The sequence below is a fragment of the Palaemon carinicauda genome, chromosome 1 (assembly GCF_036898095.1).
Source record: "Palaemon carinicauda isolate YSFRI2023 chromosome 1, ASM3689809v2, whole genome shotgun sequence".
Classification (NCBI taxonomy): Eukaryota; Metazoa; Arthropoda; class Malacostraca; order Decapoda; family Palaemonidae; genus Palaemon; species Palaemon carinicauda.
This window is the reverse complement of record NC_090725.1, coordinates 296,745,860-296,752,191: the sequence shown is the minus strand read 5'-3', so window position 1 is coordinate 296,752,191 and position 6,332 is coordinate 296,745,860.

Here is a 6,332-nt window from a genome sequence, read left to right as displayed (position 1 = left end):
AAGCAGCTCTTCTAGGAGAAGGACATTCCAAAATCAAACCATAGTTCTCTAGGCTAGGCAAGTGCCATACGAGTATTACAGTGGCTACTCTCCTCTTGGTGAGGGTAGAAGAGACTCTTTAGCTATGGTAAGCAGCTCTTCTAGGAGGACACTCCAAAAATCAAACCATTGTTCTCTAGTCTTGGGTAGTGCCAAAGCCTCTGTACCATGGTCTTCCACTATCTTGGGTTAGAGTTCTCTTGCTTGGGGGTACACTTGGGCACACCATTCTATCTTATATCTCTTCTTTTTGTTTTGTTAAAGTTTTTATAGTTTATATAGATATTTTTTATAATGTTATTCTTGAAATATTTATTTTTTCCTTGTTTCCTTTCCTCACTGGGCTATTTTCCCTGTTGGAGCCCCTGGGCTTATAGCATTCTACATTTCCAACTAGGGTAGTAGCTTACTAATTAATAATAATAATAATAATAATAATACAGAGCGCGCTGTGCGGGAGACCCGTTAGGTGAATGCAGCTAAACTTAATTAAACAATCATCGAGTTTATATACAGCGACTTGCGAGGAAGAACGTCACAAAAATTCAAACGTAATAAAACATGAGCTAGCAGGCTTACACAGCTTGGTCTATTATCCGTCCAGGGAAAAGCGAGTGATAAGATAAAAAAAAAAAAAAGACTGTTGCAATGTACGAGCGTGTATGAAACACATGCGGTACAACGCCAATAAAGAACAGCGCATAAAAAAAAAGCAACCAGAGATTTCTGACCTCCGCCAAAGGTTAATGGAATTGTCCATGGGCTAAGATCAATGCAGACTTTTAGAAAACCTACTCATATCTTAAGGGTTGCTATGGCCTGATTGGTAACGTCTCTGCCTGGTGTTTGCCAGTCGGGGGTTCGAGTCCCGCTCAGACTCGTTAGTGCCATTCGTGTCTGCAACCTTACCATCCTTGTGAGCTAAGGTTGGGGGGGGGAGGTTTGGGGGAGCCTATAGGTCTATCTGCTGAGTCATCAGCAGCCACTGCCTGGCCCTCCCTGGTCCTAGCTTGGGTGGAGAGGAGGCTTGGGCGCTGATCATATAATATATGGTCAGTCTCTAGGGCATTGTCCTAATTGCCAGGGCAATGTCAGTGTCCCTTGCCTCTGCCATTCATGAGCGACCTTTAAACCTTTAAATAAGGTGAGCAAACTCTCTAATGTTCTTTTTTATACATTCTTATGAATAGGCTAATTAATAAATTTATGTGTATTCGCACTCCCCAAGAGAGATTAGTTCACCCAAATTTCAACTGGGCTACTCAAGGGCAATAGAAGAGTTGGAAGACCCAGGCCTACAAGGCTGAGGACTATGAAACGTGACGCGTGATATGATGAATGGAGAGGTGTTGAATTAAAAGCTCAAGATAGAGACGACTGGCGAAATCTGAGGCCCTTTACGTCATTAGGCGTAGGAGGTGAATATGATGATGAAGATGATTATGATGATGATGATGTATTTTACTCAACATCGTAATTTTCATAATACTATGGATAGTCATAATAACTTCATCACCTATTACAATGTGTCTGTTAGTCTGTATGGATTGAAATTTGCTTCGGTAAAATGGGATTTATCTTAACATCGGAACAGTCAACATTAAAATTGGGATCACATAAAAAAAAAAAAAAAAAAAAAAAAAAAAAAAAAAAAAAAAAAAAAACAACACGCTTCACAAATAAGAGATGCCATATCTTAAGCAAATATAACACAGCAAACACCCATACGAGATATACCTACAAAACCAGCAGTATTCCAATGTGAAACACGACACTAACAAGATCCTATTGATATAAAACAGCCCAAATCAATCGTAATTTAGGACTACGCGTCTTTTAATGATGGGCGGGTGTAACATCAAACGTCATTTACTCTGCTCCCACCTTGAAATGACGAAATTGAGATATTCAAAGAGCTACGAAGTACCGCCTCTTCTATCGTATCGACTGGTATGCCCCGTCCAGAAATCTTGTGGCATTCCAGAAATCCTGTGGCAATTCCAGAAATCCTGTGGCATTCCAGAAATCCTGTGACATTCCAGAAATCCTGTGGCATTTCCAGAAATCTTGTGGCATTCCAGAAATCCTGTGGCATTCCAGAAATCACAGCCGCCTCTTCTATCATATCGACTGGTATGCCCAGTCCAGAAATCCTGTGGCATTCCAGAAATCTTGTGGCATTCCAGAAATCCTGTGACATTCCAGAAATCTTGTGGCATTCCAGAAATCTTGTGGCATTCCAGAAATCCTGTGGCATTCCAGAAATCTTGTGGCATTCCAGAAATCCTGTGGCATTCCAGAAATCCTGTGGCATTCCAAAAATCTTGTGGCATTCCAGAAATCCTGTGGCATTCCAGAAATCTTGTGGCATTCCAGAAATCTTGTGGCATTCCAGAAATCCTGTGGCATTCCAGAAATCACAGCCGCCTCTTCTATCATATCGACTGGTATGCCCAGTCCAGAAATCCTGTGACATTCCAAAAATCCTGTGGCATTCCAGAAATCCTGTGACATTCCAGAAATCCTGTGGCATTCCAGAAATCCTGTGGCATTCCAGAAATCCTGTGGCATTCCAGAGACATTTGTCTGTTTTTCGACAGTAAATATTAAGATGAGATGGAAAAACGACGGAACATATAAAATTTAGAAGTAAAAAAAACACCAGATTTAATTAGCCTTAACGTAAACTATAAAGTAAGTTAAACACACCAGCTTTAATTACCATTAACTTAAACTATAAAGAAAGTATGCTATTTCCATAACAACATTACGTAATGATAAGGCTGAACCCTGTTTTATAGAGCAGGATAATATTGCAAAAGGACATGATGAAAATATATCAATTTCATTCATACATATTAGAAAATGAATCATACGCAATTTTCCAATACTTAGCCCCATGCATACGAATACACACCTATACACAAATACCATCTTACCATTAACAAACATACAATTAATCGCATTCTTCCATAACATATAAACACGAATAAACACAGTAAACAATTTCGGCCGCAAACACAATCCGCAATCTTGACACAAACCCAATATTTATCACCGTACGGGTATTTCTTCAGAATTCGGGCATCGCAAGACTCACTTATCGACAGATAAGCGAGTGTGGTAAGTAAACTGACGCAACTCTTATCGCTCAGGTATTATCGTGGCATCCTCCGTTCTGTCTCCCTTCAAGGTGTAGAGAACTACCACTAGCAGAGAGAGAGAGAGAGAGAGAGAGAGAGAGAGAGGAGGATGAGGAGAGAGAGAGAGAGAGAGAGAGAGAGAGAGAGAATGATGTACAAGAATTATTAACACAGATCGTCTCCGATGACATTCCCCGATAGAGAGAGAGAGAGAAAGAGAAGAGAGAGAGAGAGAGGAGAAGAGAGGAGAGAGAGAGAGAGAGAGAGAGAGAGAGAGAGAGAGAGAGAGATGATGTCCAAGAATTAACACAGGTTATCTCCGATGACATTCGCGAGAGAGAGAGAGAGAGAGAGAGAGAGAGAGAGAGAGAGAGAGAGAGAGAGATGATGTACAAGAATTAACACAGGTTGTCTCCGATGACATTCCCAGAGAGAGAGAGAGAGAGGGAAGAGAGAGAGAGAGAGAGAGAGAGAGAGAGAGGAGAGAGAGATGATGTACAAGAATTAACACATTGTCTCCGATGACATTCAGAGAGAGAGAGAGAGAGAGAGAGAGAGAGAGAGAGAGAGAGAGAGAGAATTAACACAGATCGTCCTCCTATGACATTCCCAGAGAAGAGAGAAGAGAGAGAGAGAGATATGATGAACAAGAATTAACAAATTGTCTCCAATGGACATTCCCAGAGAGAGAGAGGAGAGAGAGAGAGAGAGAGAGAGAGAGAGAGAGAGAGAGATGATGTACAAGAATTAACACATTGTCTCCGATGATATTCAGAGAGAGAGAGAGAGAGAGAGAGAGAGAGAGAGGAGAGAGAGAGAGAGAGAGATATGATGTACAAGAATTAACACATTGTCGCCGATGACATTCAGAGAGAGAGAGAGAGAGAGAGAGAGAAGAGAGAGAGAGAGAGGAGAGAGAGAGAGAGAGATGATGTACAAGAATTAACCACAGATCGTCTCCGATGACATTCCCAGAGAGAGAGAGAGAGAGAGAGAGAGAGAGAGAGAGAGAGATATGATGTACAAGAATTAACACATCGTCTCCGATGACATTCCCAGAGAGAGAGAGAGAGAGAGAGAGAGAGAGAGATAATATCAAAGCATATATTGGGATCATTGCTTCACAATAGACCTCTGGGTCTCAATTTACAGTAAATCCTTTTAAAGGTTCTGCAGTTAAATTTGTAGAAAAGCTCTTAGCTTTTCTTGTTGTCGCTGGTTCGAATAAACTTGATAAGCGTCACCTCCCTTTTTAGACCTCAATCTTATTATGCTATTTTTTGTTCAGGGTTTTTTAAAGGTTGGGATTGTGCTATTACCTTTTAATTTGGTTTTTGGAATTTTTTGTTGTTTTATTTATTTATTCATTTTTCTTTTTTTTTTTTTTAAAAAAAAAGAGAAAGCATAGATTACATGAAAGAAAAATATCAGAGAAAAATTGATGGTTACCTTAATTAAATGTATAAATCTGGAAAAAAATAAGCATTTAATAATCATATTTTCTTTTTTATGATTTTGAAGAGAAAAGAACAAACGTTGAAAAAAAAAACCATATATGAAAAACATTTTGAAAAAGGAAGTATTTAGAGCATAAATAAAAGTTCTTTTGGAAAAAGGAAGTATTTAGAGCATAAATGAAAGCTCTTTTGGAAAAGGAAGTATTTAGAACATAAATAATCTTTTGGAAAAGGAAGTATTTAGAGCATAAATGAAAGATTTTTTGAAAAAAAGAAGTATTTAAAGCATAAATGAAAGATCTTTTTGAAAAAGGAAGTATTTAGAGCATAAATGAAAGCTCTTTTGGAAAAGGGAAGTATTTAGAGCATAAATGAAAGATCTTTTGGAAAAAGGAAGTATTTAGAGCATAAATGAAAGCTCTTTTGGAAAAGGAAGTATTTAGAGCATAAATGAAAGCTCTTTTGGTAAAGGAAGTATTTAGAGCATAAATGAAAGATCTTTTGGAAAAGGAAGTATTTAGAGCATAAATGAAAGCTCTTTTGGAAAAGGAAGTATTTAGAGCATAAATGAAAGATCTTTTGGAAAAGGAAGTATTTAGAACATAAATGAAAGATCTTTTGGAAAAGGAAGTATTTAGAGCATAAATGAAAGATCTTTTGGAAAAGGAAGTATTTAGAACATAAATGAAAGATCTTTTGGAAAAGGAAGTATTTAGAGCATAAATGAAAGATCTTTTGGAAAAGGAAGTATTTAGAACATAAATGAAAGATCTTTTGGAAAAGGAAGTATTTAGAGCATAAATGAAAGATCTTTTGGAAAAGGAAGTATTTAGAACATAAATGAAAGATCTTTTGGAAAAGGAAGTATTTAGAACATAAATGAAAGATCTTTTGGAAAAGGAAGTATTTAGAGCATAAATGAAAGATCTTTTGGAAAAGGAAGTATTTAGAACATAAATGAAAGATCTTTTGGAAAAGGAAGTATTTAGAGCATAAATGAAAGATCTTTTGGAAAAGGAAGTATTTAGAACATAAATGAAAGATCTTTTGGAAAAGGAAGTATTTAGAGCATAAATGAAAGATCTTTTGGAAAAGGAAGTATTTAGAACATAAATGAAAGATCTTTTGGAAAAGGAAGTATTTAGAACATAAATGAAAGATCTTTTGGAAAAGGAAGTATTTGGAGCATAAATGAAAGATCTTTTGGAAAAGGAAGTATTTAGAACATAAATGAAAGATCTTTTGGAAAAGGAAGTATTTAGAACATAAATGAAAGATCTTTTGGAAAAGGAAGTATTTAGAACATAAATGAAAGATCTTTTGGAAAAGGAAGTATTTAGAGCATAAATGAAAGATCTTTTGGAAAAGGAAGTATTTAGAACATAAATGAAAGATCTTTTGGAAAAGGAAGTATTTAGAGCATAAATGAAAGATCTTTTGGAAAAGGAAGTATTTAGAGCATAAATGAAAGTTCTTTTGGAAAAGGAAGTATTTAGAGCTGTCATGTAAAGGAAAATAATTCCTACTAAATAAGGTGATATGTGTATTTGATCAAGTATTTTATGAGTTTTATTCGTTAGTTAAACGATAGAGAGACATTGAAATAAAGAGAGAGAGAGAGAGAGAGACGAGAAAAATAAAATCAGAGTGAGAGGGTACTCGAGAGGCACTGTTTGTGAAAAGTGCTGACATA